The sequence below is a fragment of the Helicoverpa armigera genome, chromosome 13, assembly GCF_030705265.1.
Source record: "Helicoverpa armigera isolate CAAS_96S chromosome 13, ASM3070526v1, whole genome shotgun sequence".
NCBI classification, from domain to species: domain Eukaryota; kingdom Metazoa; phylum Arthropoda; class Insecta; order Lepidoptera; family Noctuidae; genus Helicoverpa; species Helicoverpa armigera.
The window spans coordinates 9,390,246-9,409,304 of record NC_087132.1 but is presented as its reverse complement, the minus strand read 5'-3'; the positions used below and the strand labels follow the sequence as shown (position 1 = coordinate 9,409,304).

Below are 19,059 nucleotides of genomic sequence, written 5' to 3'. Positions count from 1 at the left end.
TTATACCACAAAAGGGACCCAATAAATTACTTCTGCGCAGGTGAAGGTCAGAGCTCAAGATTCGTGCCGATAACTATATCTTTGGTATTTCAAAAAATGGTCGGGTCCGAAGAAGGCGTATAAGGGCGAAAACAGTAACGTTCCTCGTCCCCCGCACACTCGCATTTTGGCGCGCTACTTTCTTAGGAGATTTTCCGTTATGGCACATCCGCTAGTAATTCTGTTCTCCATGATCCCTCACTAGTTCCACCCCCGGGCTCCGTTGTAAAGGATATGTTTTATTTACTAGCTCGACCAGATACTCAGCACTTAAATAGTAGTTAGTTCACTGGCGTTGAATGCGTTAATACAAATGCTTTACATCCAATTTAACTGTGCACAAAATTATATGGTTTACAGACAAACAGCCAAAGTTATTTGGTTTAGGTTAAAAGTTGTGTATTTAAATATGTAAAAATATACATATTTTACTTTACTTTATTATTCCTAAATTATCGAATCTGAGCTGTCCTGACCTTTCAGTTAATTATTACACGTATATCCATACCTATAACATATCAGAAAAATTTAATGAGGTTATAAAATTATTCATGTTTTACGACTCATAAACTGGCCATGTTAAAAAATAGATTTCATGTCGTGTCCTGTAAATATAATGAGTTCTAAAAATACTGTCACTCAAAACATTAATCTATAAAAAGAAACTGCCTTAAAGAAACATGATTGATGTACAACAGTTTAATTAATGTACTTTTCTATATTTAGATTATTAATTATTAAGGAAACAAGACCTTATTAGAGAACCAATGTACCAATAAGCCGGGATACTTTGGATAACACGAAAAGAACGACTTTATAAAGCATCTATCCAACTACCTAATATGACAAATTCGTGGAAAATGAGGACAGCTGATGAACCTTTGAAGGGAGAAAAAAAAACTTTCCTAAGAATCTTACAAAGTCTAGCCTTGTAAAAAACTTACTACCTACTAACTGATTAAGTTCTACAAAAACTAATTCCACCTACTCAACGTTTCGTTCTACGCTAAAAGTTAAACGGTAAACCTCCTCATATTAAAATCAAGACCGGACTTGTAAGCCAAACGGGAAATTGAAACATACTTTGAAATAAACATTTTCGCCCGCTACATTTCCGTATTAAGATATATTTGTAGGCATTTTCGAGAATTATTAGCTCGCCAGTTTCTGTCCGTGAATTTGGCTACGTTAATATTGTAATTTAGTTGGTTGTTTATTTTAAGTACTAATGGTAATAATCTGCCTTGCAGTGAGACCTGGTAGTGTTTGCATTAAAAAGGATAAGATTTATTTACTGCAATATACTTTATTATTAGAAAGTAAAAGAGCATTTCATTGTAGATTCAATGTTCCATGTAATAGTTACAAATCATGTTCTTTATCGCTTCTTGCGTAGATGGATAACCTGTTAAAATAACCAAAACTATGGCTCTACTAGACCCAACTTACCCTTACTTACTGACCCAATATTATTGTAAAAAAAAAGTAAATCCACAGCATTAACATCACGCCCTCAACATTCGAGCAACGCCAGTCAAAAGCTTAAAAATACACCCTGTTAAACTTATTTGAAAATATTCTGAAATTTCCGTGGCGTGCCGTCCAAAAATGTACCTATAATGTTTATTTCGATAACCGGCCGTGGACGATCGCTGCCGTCACAGCGATCGGCAGTGCCGTTAAAATCGCACGCCTGGATGTATTTCGTGACAGTGAGACGTAATACCTACCTGAACTTTTGTGGAGTTAGGGAATATGGAAGCGGCAGAGAGTGCACTTCACTGTCCTTGACTTAGACGCAGTAGTTAAGCAATCGATGTGTACCACATAATGACATGACTCATAGGACTGGGAAGTTATTAAAAGGCGGATTCATTTTATCTCTAGATTCACTGAATTTAGAAACTTGAAATGCACAGAGGTTCCTTATATAACGTAAGAGCGCCTTAAGAAAAGTTTTTTTTTTAATCCATTAGAACTACAAATCGAGTTATTGTATTATTCTTTTACTCTACTTCCAAAGGATGTTGTTTGAGAAACTGTCTTCATTAAGATAAATTATAATTTATTAATGACAATACTACAAACTTCTAATTAATCAAAGTCGACAATGCAAAGGTTATTTATGACCGGCTAACATTTAACTTACTGAAACAAAAAGCTATTGAAAGCTAATATTTTTCTTTAAAATAATTTAGTTGGGACAAATTAATAATAACAAAACTTTATAACTTTGACATTCAAAGGTCAAACAAAATGTTAATATTAAACAATTTGGTTACAGTTTATTTGCGATCAAAGAAATGTTAAAAACAATTATGTTTGAACAAAGTAAAGACAAATAAGCAACACAATATTAAACAGCATTGCTTTTATTGGTTATGAAGTCAATAAACTTTAATCTGTTTATTTTAAATGGATAATAAACTTTCTATTATTATAGAAAAAAATCGATAATAGTGTAGTCGTAATAATGTTACTAGTGGCAGAGAAAAATATTGTGAAAAAAAAGACTCTTTTTCATAAAAAGTTCTGTGATACGGTTCTACACGTGCCAGGACACTCCCACGCACGCACTCAAATACATTACACTTATAAAACTGAAAATTTTGATAAAATATCTGGATAGATGTAACCGTTTCACGCAAAAAAACTGAAGGGATTTTAACTGATGATGAATTTACCTGCAGTAGGTATGCTTAGAATATCTGCTAAAATAATATAGGTAATACTATAAAAAAAATATAATAAATAAAGTACTTTTACGGATTTTATCGCGGTTTTATTAATGATATTATATTGTTTACTTAAATATCTAATGTCGTATCAGAAATAAAAAAAACTTTAGTGCTTATTAATTTGCCTGCAATTCTATCTACCACTGAAAGCCACTTTAAACGAAATAATTACAAAAAATATATACTAAACAATTCACTTGTTTCAAGTTATATATTTACATAACATATTTAAATTATTTACAAATAAAAAAGGAAACATTTAAACTAAAAAAGTTCTAAAAAAACTAAAAAAGTCCTGGTTAGGCTTAACACGAAGCCACTTCCATTTACCCTAACTCCTTAGCTCGAGCATTTCATATCGAGTCGGGGACGCGTCGGCATTTCCCGAACCTCCTGGGACGTCCTACGTGACGAGCTTTCACTCCTAAAATATTTGTACTATTCATCGCCACGAGTATTAAAATGTGTGCTATTCGACCCCGTCTTTTTATCACACTTTATTTTTTTTATGAGCAAAGATTATGTGCCTGTGTTTTGTTTACTGCAGTAACAATAACGAGGTGTTATTTTGCTACCATATATAACCAGCTTAAAGTGGGTTGATGCGTTTAAAATATTTTAACCGTTTTAATTTAACGATTTTTTTAAACGACGGTTTCTGGGACAGGTATATGGGGGATTTCTCGGTTGTATTTCGGTAATTTTTAGGCTTCGTTTCAAGACCGCAGTAGCTCTTTTGAACAAACCCTTCTAGGTCATATTAGCCCATACCCTTAAAAACAAGAGTTTATTCTTTAATTCATTCTTCAAATCTTACAAACAGACGTGTTGCTGGGGAGTTTCTTGCGCCTCTTCTCGTCTCATATAATATTTGACGGCCGAAAATTCTGTTTTTCAGCCCATTTTGAATAAATGCATTACAACCAACAAACAAACAATCGACATTCCAAACAATAGCAGTTAATTGTCCTCAAAAAACCAAACAGCAAAACCGTAAAAACCTATAAAAAAATAACGAATACAATGAAAATTCCGAATATGGTTGTCAACACATAATAGAAGTCGATACAAAGGGTGAAAGTACCGATTACAAGAAACACCAGTCATTTCATTATTGGCATATTTCACCTCGATTGGTATAAAACCTGGCTCAATCGTCCTCATTGAGCTTAATGATCAGGCTTTTGTGTAGTAAGCTGCGGGACGGTTTCAACTGTTTTCCGATAGGAACTTATAAAAAAAAACACCCTGAAAAAGAACTGAGAGCAAGACTGAAGTTATTTAAATAGTTACATTATTATATAAAGTATGATGTGAGCAAGAAATATATTATTCTATCTATACTAATATCACAAAGAGGAAGTTTTTTTTGTTAGTTCGTTTGTACCCAAGAGGCTCCAAAACTACTGAACCGATTTGGAAAATTACACTCTTTTAGAGTAAAATAGTCTATATTTTACACGGAACGCGGGTGAAACCGCGGAAAAACGGCTACTCTTTCATAACAGAAACGTAAATGAAATTGTAATTACGAGAATAATTTAACATGTCCTAGATCCATTATTTTAAAACACCAACTTACATTAAACATAGGCACCAATTTTTAAACTAGCGAGACTATTATTTTAGGTCTCAACGTGTCACATAAATGTTTATACAAAAGAAAGTCTCAATTCAATGTCAAAGGTCAAACTCGACCTTTTCAGTTATTTTAGGCGATACATTTACACAAGTAAAATTCTCATTTAAATATTAGATCTTTCCTTTTTCGACCAGCTCTCAGGTCAATTGACTTTTCCATTTTCCCATTTCTGAATGGTCGCAGTATCTAAGGAAAGACTTTCCGGTATCCCGAATATAGCCGAGTATACCCGAGTGAACCCGACATAGAAAGCAGGAAATCGTATATTCTAACTTGTGACAAGTTTAGCCTGTGGTCCGGACGCGGTTGGTGACGTCATTTGATCCTGAACCGATGTAATATCAGATAATGCTTAGAATATTGTCCAATATCTATCAGCGAACTATTCCAATAGGGTGCTGTTAGGTTAATATTGAGCGGTGGTATTTTGGTTTATGCGCCAATTAATGCATAGATAAAACCATTGCAGCTTGTGCAGTGAATGTGATTACGCAATTTGTAGGCAGAGGGACTGAAAATTCAATATTAGTTTAGGTATATTGTGTATCTTTTAAAAGCATAGGCCTCGAGGTCAATAACTTAGAAAATCATATGTTATAAAGGTAATAAATAAGGTGGTTGCGGCATTTTGGTTTAGATTAATTTAAATGGGGATTAGGAACGGTCATTGTTACCTATAGGTCAGTATATAACAGTCAAATATTAACAGCTTAACTCACATCGCTCTCATTCACGTCAAACACATACTCATCAATTCCATAATGACAACAGAATATTCAGTACCAGCTAAATCTATTGTTAAAAGCACATAATTATGCTATTTACAAACCACCTACCACCAGAGAAATCTAGTTTCAACCGGTACCTAGCAAACAAAGCTTTTGATTTAAATCTACGCAATAATGGTGAGTGAGTGAAACGTGACCAATGCCTGAATGAACGAACGAAAAGCTGAACAATTCGATGCTTCGAACACAATTCATTCAAAGTCTGTGAGCATCGTGAAAGCCGACATCGACGGTTAAACAGTGATGTCAATTGCAGTTGAATACTTTTTACTGTGTATAAACGTAACTACAGTTGATTTTATCCTCGAAACTAAAACAGCTTTTTTAAGATTCCAATATTGTTAGTGCGATAATATAAAAAGAGATAGACAAAAAGTATCTAACAATTGAACAATCCTTAATATTAACAAGATAGAACACGATCGTAACTTCGATAAACAGCTAGTTTATTAATGTACCTCTAGTAACTTATAAAATAAAAATATCTTACAAAAGAAAACAATTATATTTTCCTGTAAACATCACAATAGCGCGCTTAAAGCTTCAACCAGGCGTGCAGCCACTACAAAAACTCAGTTTACAAATTCAGAAGAATATTAAAATAGTCTGTACAAACTCTGTGGTAAAAGGTTAGAGGTTCAACCTGCAGCTGTAGAATTTTTAATCTAGTTAAAAGGCTTTAAAAAACGTTTTTGGGAATCAAGCATTGCCATAAAACCCTCAGAGGATACCAAAAGATTAATTGCAATCGTAATTTAGTGCAGGTTTATTGAGAAAATCTTGTTAAAGCTTTACTCATTTAGCGTACAAAACAAAACTCAGAGATGAAAAGGAAAGAAAACAAGGCGACAATCTCATCATCTCTTTAATACTTCTAACAAAATACACACTTAAGATTAGACCCTCATCGCTCCATTTAAACAAAAAACAATACAAAGTACATTAATTAAGGCGAACAGGACCAAAATTTAATTACGCCGTGCGTAAGTTATGCTAATTCTTCGGCCGATTATAAGATTAAGTTGAGTGTGAATTACTGTCGTTCCTTATAAGAAAAAGGCGGGCTCGTTATACCGCCTTGTTGTTCTTCGGGTGATTACATTGCGGGAGAATCCCTCGGCGCGTTTCTCGTACCTTCAACGGGCGGTCGGCGGTTTTGCAATTTAGTTGGAACGGGCGATGAGAAAAATTTGCGGCGGAGGACGCGGAGCGCTTGCGCGCGGTAGCACGCGGCGCGGCATCCGCGGCACGGCAAGCCCGCAGTCAGCGACGCGGCGCGACGCGACTAGTCTGCGCCGACACGCTCCGAGCCCGGCCCGCGCACCCCCCCGCACGTCAAACTAACTAATTGATTTATACCCCCAAACATTAGTAAACGAACTTACTACAACTTTATGTGCCACGCAATCTACAGTGCTGTGAACTTTTTTACGTTGAACAACTCCCAGTTATGACTTTAAAGTGTTTTTAGGCTCGTTTAAAGTTTATTTTCCCATGTTTTATTTAATGCTGGAGCCGGAGGAGCAGCAATATGTCATGGTAAAATGACACTGGATGAATGATGGTAAATATTATAGCCACGTTCTTTGTGTTAAGTTAGAACATCACGCTGAGTCACGGTGACAAAAATGAGCTAATGGATTCCCTCGCACAAAATAGACACACAAATAAAACGTGAATTTTAAAACTCTGCATCATTTATTATCTCGTCACCAACGCAATTTGTATGAATAAATGAATAACTAATCAGTTATTTCAACTTTTACATAATAATATAGCTAGAGTTCTGGGGAAGACTTCGTTACGATGTGAATTTTAATATAACTAATGCTCCGGTTCCCGGCGACTTCTAATTCTACATTTTACGACTTTTTTGAATATTTAATTTAACGTTCCAACTGTTCAATTTACAAGTGAAACGAATGAAAATCTCTGTCGCACTTTTTACGATTTTCTAACGACATTTTTAAAACAGTCAAGTTTATATCTTTTAATTAACTTCTACTGAAGCTGGAGGAAATAATTAAAATTAAAACCAATAATGGTATACTGTTAATTTTGTAGGTACTGTTTAACGACAAAATACGCTATGTAAAATACTGTTACTTAATCCAATAAGACTGGAAGCCGACCCCAACACAGTTGTGGAAAGGGTAGGCAGGAGATGAGAATGACATACCAAAAAAACTTTTTTATAAAAAATAAAACAATTAATATTTCATTGTCAAACCAAATTCTGGACAGTTGGCTCTTTGTATAACTTTTTATTTGCTAATTGAGCAATCAGCGGCTTCATTAAGACACTTCCTATTTCCTTGAGCGCCAACGAAGGGAAAAGATCTTTCTCATGTTTTATTTATTTCTATTATTGCTTTTCTTTTGGGCGTAGTTAGCAGACCATTAGGTTTTACTAGTAACTTTCGGTATTTAGCTTCAGTTTTTTTTAGTTTAGGTATCACTTATTTTATATTTTATACAGAACAAACGTTTTCGGAGGTAACTTATTATGTCTTTAACTACACTGTAGGAAGACTGTTGATTGTTGGAGAATTGGCATTTAGCGTATTATTATGAGAACTTATATTGTGGACTCAGTGTGATTTAAACACATTACACATACAAAGATATTTTATGTGTATTTCAATAACCCTACAAAATAAAAATTATTATTTCCATATCAATGTCTAAAACACACACAGCCTTTATCAACATCAAATGTAAGCCACAAAACAATTGCCACACGTTAATTTTTTAAAATTGGAAATGACAGGCGAGCAACAATTTTTGTCCTTTCTTACTCATATTTTATTCTATACAGTTCGCAAAAACTGGCTTAGTGCCAATATCACAAAATGTACTAGGTAGTAATTTTGAGATTTGCTTCGCATACTAAAATATCTTTTTTAAATTCGATAAGAAATCCATAAAGTTGGTATAAACTTCACGGTGAGCTATTTTAGCCCATTGAGTGTTGGTTTTACTTCTGAAAATTGTTTTACACGGGTGTATTTTTTACTCATAATTGGAGTCTTGAATAGGAACTTCCAAATATTTAATACCTGGTTAGATAGGTATATCAAAGCTGTCGGTGCGTGGATTCAAAGGCACAAGGTATGAAATTGATCTTCAACCATCCAAGAAAGAACCGATTGTGATGTAAACGTCAAAGGCTTAACCTTGATCGACCTGTATGATTTCTACATACATATTTATATAGGACGACAAAATACAGGAGTCATAACACTGTTCCAAAATATAGCGATTAACCGGGTTTAAAAACTCCCCTCGATTACCCAAATTAAACTTAATAAAATATTAGCCATTTGGGTGCGACGATAATTAAATTTAACGCTTATGCCTTCATTAATAAAGTCCATATTTACGTGTTAATTTGCTACAATTTACATACTTTCGCGTAATTTTTACGGCACACCCTTCGGAAATATTTTTAGTTAATAAAAAGTTTCGGTCGTTTCAGTATTTGGGTTGGAAAGTAGGTATATTATTTTCACGTAATTTTAATGGCAGGTTGAGTTTTGGAACTGATGTTTTTATTGCCTTCCATAAAAGTTAATTTACGTTTGCTCGATTACAATATTGTTTCCTTACTCTGTGATCAATATTTTTGTCACCCTCGAGGAAAAAGGTTCTAGAATAAACACCTAATTCTTTGCCTTGAAAACAAGGATGATTTAATGATGACCTTTTTTTGGAAAAATATGTAGGTTTTTTGATTTCATAACTACCTATATGTACTTGCAATTTCAAACATTTATTTTATTACACTTCCGATTCACGAAACAGACTCAAATTGTTTACAATATTTAACAAAATACAATGTTTATGAGATAGTACGAACCGGTCTATTAGATATTCATTCGATTGAGCTCAAACCAGGAGCGAGCAAATTCATGTTTGTCAGTTCTCGCTTCAACATTCACCAAAGATATTGGCTAACAGCGTTACTGATGCAGCTGAAATGTTATAGATCGTATACTCGATGTTCCTTGTAGATTTCTGATATTCTAAGACACTACATTATTTGGTGGTTCCCAATATTCGATCTATCTGTTTGATTGGCTTCTAAAGATGTAATTTTGGCATTGGCCTCTTACAAGTAATTCCTATCTCCAGTTAAGTATTGGGAACAGTCGTTAGATGAATACATTGGGTACTCGGTTTGTGTAGGTATCAAGCAGCAATTTTAAAGATCGAACATTAAAAAAAAAAACAATTGAAAATACGGAAAACAATGAACTGAAATAAGCTCATAATATTATGTTTTTTTTCCATTGATAATATTTGTCTGTCATGTTATGACAGGCTTACCTACATACCTACTATGTTTTATGAGGAAAAGGTCACCAAAACATTCGTCTCCGTAGTTGTCAACATTTTTCTTCAAAATAGTTTCTTTTTTTGGTAACTCTTATAAAAACACCTTCATAATACTTAATGTCAATATGATTTGTTATAAACACCTTCGAACTAGAATCATAAATAAAAGTGAAAATAACTCTGTTTATCTGTCTGCCCCACTTTCACGCCTAAACAAGGAAAACGGACATAGCCTATGTGTTACGCAGCTGCAGGATGTAAGTAGTCTCCCGGGACACAGGTCCTCTACATCAGGTAGGGAAATAGCTAATCCTTACTATGTTTTCAAACCTTTTGTATTTTGTGTTCAAAAACCCCACAAACAAAAGTTGAAAAAAAACTTTAATTCGATTGTCCGTAAAATTTTGGAAAATTTCCAGTTTCATAGAAAAAAATGGCACACCCAAATAAGTTTTTAATTGGCTCTGTCTACATAATAACAATTGCCATTGAAAACTTTTAAGTAATAAGCAATTGCGTAATGACTTTATGATGAAATTGGTAATTTTATTCGTTTACAGCGAAACCCAATTAATACATGCGGCTAATGTAATTTTAAGCTGGTTATTTAATAATTCTATATTAAGTATTATTCATATACGATACATGTCACAGTAATATTTAAACCAATAGTATAAAAAAATATATTTTAGTTTCTCTTTCACCGTCTTCAAAAAATGGAGAATCAGTTCAGTTTTTTTTAATAGGGACAAACATTTCTTCTAAACTTCTGCCTGAATCAAAACAAAATGTCATTAGTCAACCGTATTTATTATCAATCAATGAATCGATTCTTGAACAGTTAACTACATATCTATTCTCAAGCATAAGCCAAAACCAATTTCGCCTAAGAAAACACATGCGATCTTAATCCTTCCCCATCAATTAACATCGATATAGCTAGTACATATACCCCGTTTCCTCCTGACTATTCACCAAGTGCTGCAAAAACACTCTTATAAGCTTGTTAACGTAATCGCTCACTCGTTCGAGATAATCGATTCGTCTTGTTCCACTAAACGTTGGAAAAGTTTTTCGTGTACAAACTGACATATCAATCAATTTTCTGTGTCTTAATTATTTGTGGAATATTTTTTGGGTAAACATTGATCTATTTTTAATATAATTACAGAAGTATTTTTAGGTACTTGGTAATTTTCCTTTGACCGATGTTGACGAATCTTTAGTTTTTACAGATACTACCTTTCTCCAGCGGTTTTGCCCGCTTCTTGATTGAACTATTACATGTATGGATAAAAAGTAGCTTCTAGGTTATTCTAATTTACAAGCTATGTTACTGTCAAGTTCATGAAAATCCGTGCAGCGCGTGACAAAGTAACAAACACATTATACACGCAAAACTTTTATAACATCGGATATCATGGCCATCAATAATTTTTCTTAGAAGAAACCACAAAGATTCTTCTTTCTTTAGTCCACGTGCAATCGAAGGCCAACTTCTCAACGACAACAAAATAATTGACGATCACGAACACAGATACCATTATTTGTGACGTCATTATGGTTAATCACATTCAGGTAGGGGATCCTTATCAGGCATACAATACCCTCCTTCATAATGATCTCCTTGGTAGGGTGAAATCACGTCATTGTTGGCTGATAGTGATGTGTTGAGGACAAAGCACCCTTGATTATAGGAAACAGATACTGGGTAAAATAGTGGCTTGATTTAAGAAATGATAGAGTTTGAGGTTTGGTATAGTATTTGGTAGTAACAGAGCCTTAAAAATAACTGAATAGAGAGCCTCCTCCTTTTTGCGAAGTTGATTAAAAATAAGTGTTGACAAAATGAGAAAACAACCGGCATGATAGGGTATAAGTATAGTAATAGTTAAAAAAGTCATAGCGTAAAGTTACAGTTCAGCAGAGAATCATTATCGTGTATGCTGGTCGTATTTGTAGTGTGTGACATTTAACTATATATATGTACATAGGTAAGGGAAGTAAACACCTATAGTTATTTGCCAACTAGAATTTGCGTTTGCGGACACAAATCAAATGTACACAAATATTATTCAGACTAAAGGTCATGGAATCGATCTCAACGAACCGTTATTCACTGGATAACTGTGCCAAGCGGCCAAACACATCGCAATGCTTGTTTGTTAACAGATAATATATAAAAAGAAATTAGGTAGCTTCATTTCTGATGATTATGCTTTGACAAATATTATAAATAATGTGACAGAAAAATACATCTTATACTATAAGATATAATTAGCTAAACTGAGGAGGGCTAAGCTCCATTATTAAAGACCAAAGTACTTTTATAAACTAGCAACATTTAATTAATTCTGCCTGCCAACAGCCTATCCTGGCCACAATTAATTACATTCAAATACCTCACGCACACAATACCGGCACACTAACACAACAACACGCCCTAAATTGGCTTATAATGATGTCATAATACAACAATAACGATACACTTCTAACAAAGAACAAGGGTGCTAACAATAACCGCATTTTTGCGAGAATTTCCAGCACCAACAATTTGATAATTACATGCCTAACTGTTATTGGGGGACTCAGCACACCAATTAGCAGCTCGATGCTGCAAATTGCTTCTCGATTAAGCAATTACCACGCAATTGAGTTCTAACATCAAAGCACCCCACCTATATTTTAATCAAAATTAGGTTATCATATTTAGATCAACACCACGACCAAGGTTAAGATGCTAATTTCATTTTGACGCAGGTCAGCGAAAATGGAAAATAAAGGAAAAGCGTCCATAGGGAAGAAAACTTAACAAGTGACAGCTTCCTAGGGTTTTCGGAACTGACAAGGGTCAAAGGAATCGTTGGATACAAGCCTCCCAGAATCCTCGTAAAGTGGGGATCCATAAGTTACGCTGAACAGCGCCTTTCTGCGCAGCTCAAATCATTGCGTCTAAACAAAAAGATTAGATCCCTTATCACGTTTACCGGATTCTTTATAACAAAAGGAAAACAATGAAACAAAATAAAGCGTCGCCGAGTTCCGTAAGTCACATCACTAGTGATCCACTCCCTCAGAGATGAATGTATTAATATTCTCCTAGCGTCTCTCCTGGGTGATAAACGAAAAAGTTTGCGATCCAAAAAAATATTAAAATAAAAAATAGGTAGCAACTATATTAATAAATTCTTTTCACGTTCAATACATACGTCTCCGCAGACATAGGCGAAGGGAATTTCAACTAGGTGTACGGTATAATATTGTTACTAGAGAAGGGAAGATTAATCAGAATTCAGATTTGGCTTCCTTGTTACTTTAGGGTAACACTACGGGCTGACGGCAGCGTTTATTTGAATAAAAGGGTTGTTTTACGCAGATATTTTAATCTAAAGTCAATAAAAAGATCCCATGTAAAGGATTCAATGATCCCCAGTAACGCTGAAAATGTTGTTTATTGTTTTGATAAAACAATTTGTCTATTTAAATCGTTTTGTTTATATTTATATCAATTTTGCCTCTGCAATAAACAACATTTCAGATCATCAAAAAATAAAAATATAAATCAAACGACGTCAAAAATTAGGCTGCTCCAAAACATCCAACAGAAAGAACTCCAAAAGAATTCTTCGCAAAAAACAAATGCATAACTCTTGGCAACGATCTTTGTCAGAAAATAACAAAAGTATCCGAACATCGTCCCGGCTAAGCGATAAAAAGGCCGAAGATTCGACGTTGGCCGAAAAATTGCTCTCGTCCGGACTCAAACATTACGTATAGGAGCATTATAGGGGCCCCTACCAGGCATTTGTGTAGCTCGATAGTTTTTAGAATTTCTCTTATAACCTAGGTTCTGGGCTCTGGGCAATTTAAAGCCTTTACGGATGATTGGTAGTTTATTGAGAGCTATTGGCTGTATTTTGTGGGGCTTATTTACTGAAAGATATGTACTACCCAGTAACCGAACCCAAGAAAGTTCGTTAGGAAGGTAAACTTATAATTACTCGTATAGGTATCCTGTTAGTCTCCACTTTGTTCTACATACGAATCTTTACTCGTCGTTTGGGCTAAATTGTACCGACCGCGGTCATGGGTGGACTCATAATTCATTTTGGGTCTCATAATTGTATCCGAGACTCTAAACACACAATACATTATAATTAGTCAGATTCGTTATTTTACAAGAACACCAAAATAGTACAATAGCTAATAAATTAAGAACATTCACCTATATCTTAAAGGAAACGATTGTAACCACAACTTCCAAATTTTATCGATTCTCAGCTTCCTACTACGGACTTTTGAAACTCGATTTTTCTAATCATTCGGTCAAATGTTTGTTCGACTAATATTGTGATAAAGTCGTCGCCCTAGTTCTTAGAAACTCTTTCTTGATTAAATAAAGTTCTATCTTGTTTAGAGATAACTCTGTGCTTGCCTGCGGGGTGTTTGCTGGTTATTAAATCTCATAGATTTACCTTATGACTACGTTCTATGAGAAATATCAGTTTTCGAAATACAGTAATAGTAGCAAACCCAAGAGTTATTTGTTATATTTGTATGTGACTACCAGCTTTTCTTCCCGAGAGAGCTACTTGGAATAAAGTAAAGTTTTTAGAATTTTATGCATAAGTTATTTTACTGCCAATATTTGTCAAAATCCAATCAACAGTTTACACTTGAAGAAGTATCAAATACACACTCAAGCTTACTCTTTCATAATATTGTGTGATTCACTCCAGAAAAAACCTAGATCTAAGTGCCCATTTTTAGTTAATCCCAGTTGACACAGAAGTGATTAGTTCACCCGCATAACTAACCAAACTCAGATAAAACTAATCTAGCCCACCGTTTGACCTTACAGCGTAGACACTCACTAAATATTTGTGGAAAACAAACCTGACGAGACGAAATCTATTTGAAGCTGACCCGAGATAGCGCGCTCAATATGCTCTGCGAACGAAGATTCCTAAGTTTATCTTGACCAATAAGTACACTTGAAGTAGTCTAGTACAGTCACGGACACGGTTGAGACACAGGCCACTGTTCATATTTTACCCGAGTAGGTCGAAACAAAAAGTCAGCTTTAAAAAAATGACAATCGAATGAATGCAACATTGATAACATACTAGAATCGTACCTATACATTGCTTGTGACCAGAAGATGCCTTTCTGTATGTATATATGCCTTATCTCTTTATAATATGTGAATGTATTACACAACAAAAATCCAAAGGTTTGAAACTGTGTGAAAATTAATGCCAACGATTGTACCATCATTCCTTTCCCAGACGTTTGTATTATGAATGAAGATACGAAGCCATACGTGCGTAAGATTCACGTACGAAACATATATGTAGTTGTTTCTCTCCTAACGAATTGTCTGCAATTCTATTTTGTTCCCAGTACTTCATAAGCCCAATCTAAGATGTGTCGATATCTTTTAGCTCCAATAAATACTATTGGATTTTGTGTTGAGAATAATATTTCGTTTCCTAGCTGTCGGCAATTAAGTGACTTGATTGTTCTTAGTTATGGTGGCGTGGTAATTAATGATATCTGCGAAGGTATTGTTTCAGTGTTAATAATTTTGGAGTAAATTCAATATATAGGTGGTGTTAATTTTACTAGTAACACGTTTTGGTTGCATATGTAGAGTAGCCGTGCGACATATCCATTAAAAACAGACAATATTAATGAAGAAGCAGGAAATGAAACGAAATGATTTATTTAATTTAACCTAACTAACACAACTTTGTTCAGAGAATTTTGGTATTAGGTAACCTAACCACAGGTCCCGTGCACAAAACCATCTTTTCACCTCTATAGGACAACGCCGTCTAATATTGGTATTTTAGGTCAAACCAGCTTAAATATCTTAGATTATTTACATTCTCGAATAATTGGGCGGTAATTTTTTCTCATTTACATACTCTCTCATCTAAAAACATAATATGTAACACAAATAATCAATCATAAAAAGTGTCGTTCGAAAAATTCAACACTTAATAAAATTATCATCCCAATTTATGAACAAAAAAAACAAAGTACTATCGAGGTCACAACACTGAATAAACAAAAGCTCGTCATCCTACCAAAACATAATTTAGAAAGAGGTTAATCAACTTTCTAAGTACCGAAGTTTTATGACTTTAGGGTTCACTAAACGCCTAGACTCAAAGATAAAAGTTAGTAGGGAAAATGTTCTAGAACAAACAAAAGCTAACCCGCGGAGTAAGGAAAGATGAGCGGAGATGCCATAATACAGGCAGATCAAGCGCCTTCTTCTAGGTAATAACTAAATAAAAATATACGGTGGTCATGACCAAACCGACAGTTACAAGTAAACTAACGGGGCGTTTGGATTATTTGAGACATCTGCCAAAGACGTTTGGTATTACAAAAATTATCGGGTCCAAAGAAGACGTAAAATAGCGAACTCAGTAACGTTCCTCGTCCCCCGCACACCCGCATTTCGGCACGCTATTTTCTTAGGAGATTTTCCGTTATGGCAACTCCGCTTGTAATTTTGTTCTCCATGGGCTCACCAATTTCTTGAGCAAGCGGATCAGTAGCCAAACAATAAGAAGTCATTAATAAGAAATTAAAGTTTAATTCGGGAAGTTCAATTAGTTTTCATCGCTTTTAATTTAAATTGACATTGTTTTATTTTGAGAAAACTTTAAGAGTACTTTAAGAGAGAGCACACTACAAACTTTTAGTCCGCCGATGGTTGTTTTGGACTCACAAATTATTATGAAGATGAATGGACACGTAACAAAGATCAAGTATTTGACCGGAATCGTTCTGACTAAAAACTTTAATTGAATTCACAAAAAAAAAAAAACTATCACCGGGCCAACAGTTGGCCGACTGCTTAGTCTGCATGTACGTGTAGGCTAAAGGTGTATCGATACCTTTCATTTTTATTTAAAAGAAAATAGTACAAGATATTTTATATTGTAACTTCTTGGGAAGTTGTCTTTGTCATGTTATCAAATAGGAAAATATGTATGTATCTTGTATTTTCTCGGATAAACAATAACTCTATTTCCTTATTTAATCGGTACCAAGACAGAAGCTTGGATATCAATATAGGGATTGAGATATACTTGTGTGTATCCATGAACACTGTCTTTGTATAGAGATATTTTAACATTTGTATGCGGTTCTTCAAACCATACAGACAGAATCGTGTTGCTGGGGAGTTTGTTCCACCACTTCTTCTTCCCAGCAAAAACACATAGGAAGTGGTGAAGGGCGGGCGTTTTGGGGACTGTCTTTTGTAAATTTGACATTTGAAAAGTGCTGATTTTTAGCCTATTTTGAATAAATGACTTTTGATTTTGATTTTTGATTTTTTAAGCTCAGGAGCGCTCAGTCATACAAGGTGCTTTGACATTTTCACACAGAAGTATTTCTTGACCGCTGTAGTGGGATATATCATCTGTATTTCGTTAATTTTAAACAATATCTTTCATACCATTTGTCAGCTTTGTATCTCCTTTAAAGTATCGCAAAATATACCGATTTTGCAACTGTCAGACAACCTCTTTCCCAGACCCCTTCTAATTATGAAATTTGAAGCTAAAATCTGAGACTCAGCCCTTAAAGCCTTTAGCTTCCAATCTGTGCAATCAATACCTTCACTCTAATTGGGGTGAATTTCAAATGGTCTGCAATCATTAGTGCGTGTCAAGAATTCTAGACAGTCTATAAATTAAACGTCGGCAGCAATAAAACAGAACTTATATTGTCATTATTTCTTAGTAATTAAGTTCGAGAACTAAATGCAAATTTAAGTATTTAGGTTTGCATAGTAATAGGTCGCGTCTTGATGATGGTTGATGGAGGCTGTAAAACGATTTCTTAGATTCTGTAAGTGTTGAATTTGACCTATAATATAATAGTTTGATAGTATGTGGTTAATAACAACTGGTTATGAAGTTAATGTCTTAGTTCCATGTTGTAAAAACAGTAAGGACAGTATACAAATATATACAGTATAGAAGAACATATGGAAGTAAAGTTTGAATAAAATGGCTATTTGCAGTTTTCATCAAATAACTTCGCTAAATGTCACTCGTAGCCAACTTCAGTTGTTTCAAAAGAAAATAAGCATCTGTATGTAAAGTGTCTCCAAGTGACTTTACAATTAAAAGGCATTCTCCTGAGAATACAACTCTCTTCTATTAATTAGTTAGAATTTATTACTCAAATAAATTAATTGTTTTATTTATTTTCAGTTTCATACAGTGAATATATATTTTTGCAATTAATATAATACCAGCATAAAAACCTACACTAGACTTAATTTTCTTTTATCAGACCTACAGAGAGATCAGTTCCTATGATTAATACGAGTATAATATCCATTTCAGATGAGCATTAATTACTTTTTGCTCATTACAGACATATAATCCATCTAGAAAGGTCTTATTATCCCTTACGATACCCTACGGAATGTCTAGCCTTATCTTAGGTCTGTGGCGTATTAACTCTAATGATTTATACTCTATTCTGTCAGAATGGAATATCGATAGTTAAGCTTAGATCTACGTCTGATCTTTTTGTTCAAGGCAGAGGGATTATAATAATTATGATGCTTTTTGTTTGTATTGTTTTTTCATATTAAAGCAAGTATCCCATATAAACATATGTATATGCAGACTAGGTCAGTTATTTCTATTAGTGAACTGACATTAATTTATTTGATAAATGCAACGCACAACGCATTTTGATAGGTAGGTATATGAGCCATATAAAGCTACGCCATATAAAGGGGACTATCATTATTTTCGCATCTTTACCAACCTAAAGTTATTTGGGTTCGAAGTTTGTTCTGACCCTCCATACATCGCCGTCATCATCTCAATATAGACTTCCTTTATTCATGCTTATAACATTATACCTGAAACTATTAATTGAATTGAATTTAATTTAATTAAGGATTATTATTATTATTAAAAAAAAACAGTTATGACGTAATACTGGTATTAACCACACCTTATAAAAATGGAAGCAAAAGCCGATGACAAACGTTTGCGCGAATGACGTAACATTCCAAATAGTTTCAAAAATGGAACAAGGCGCAACACAATAATGATGTACGTAAGTAACAGCTATCACGGTTCCTATTATTTGTTCACAAAGAACGGTTCCTTGTCCCCTCGTATCATTACGTTCCAGTACTAAATTGAATAAAAGGCGGACACACCGACATTCGTTGTTAACCCGAGATGGTCCCGCAAATGACTGACAATAGACTCGATTGTGTCTGAATGAAGTGATTTGTGACGGATCACAGGTGAATGTGGAGTCTAAAGGTCAATTTGATACTTTTTGTGAGCGTTCGCACTTATTGAGATAAAAGATTTATCTGAAGAGCGTTGAGATTGTATTTTTTGTTAGACTTCAAGGAGGAAATTACTTGTATTTGAAGAGTTATTTTTATGCTTAGATTTTTCTGATGTCTTTAACATAAAGACTTCAGTATAAATCCTATACAAATCTATCT

At 34.3% G+C, this 19,059-nt stretch overlaps 1 protein-coding gene across 2 annotated transcripts in view; it reads left to right on the top strand.

The window, feature by feature from the left end:
* Positions 1 to 6,445: 6,445 nt before the first annotated feature.
* The window catches only part of LOC110373363 (hemicentin-1), a 55,589-nt gene continuing 42,975 nt past the window's right edge, over positions 6,446 to 19,059 (top strand). For both annotated transcript variants that reach the window (XM_021330626.3, XM_021330625.3), the window contains exon 1: positions 6,446 to 6,771. The gene's annotated coding sequence lies outside the window, so the exon portion shown is untranslated. The remainder of the gene's footprint in view (positions 6,772 to 19,059) is intronic.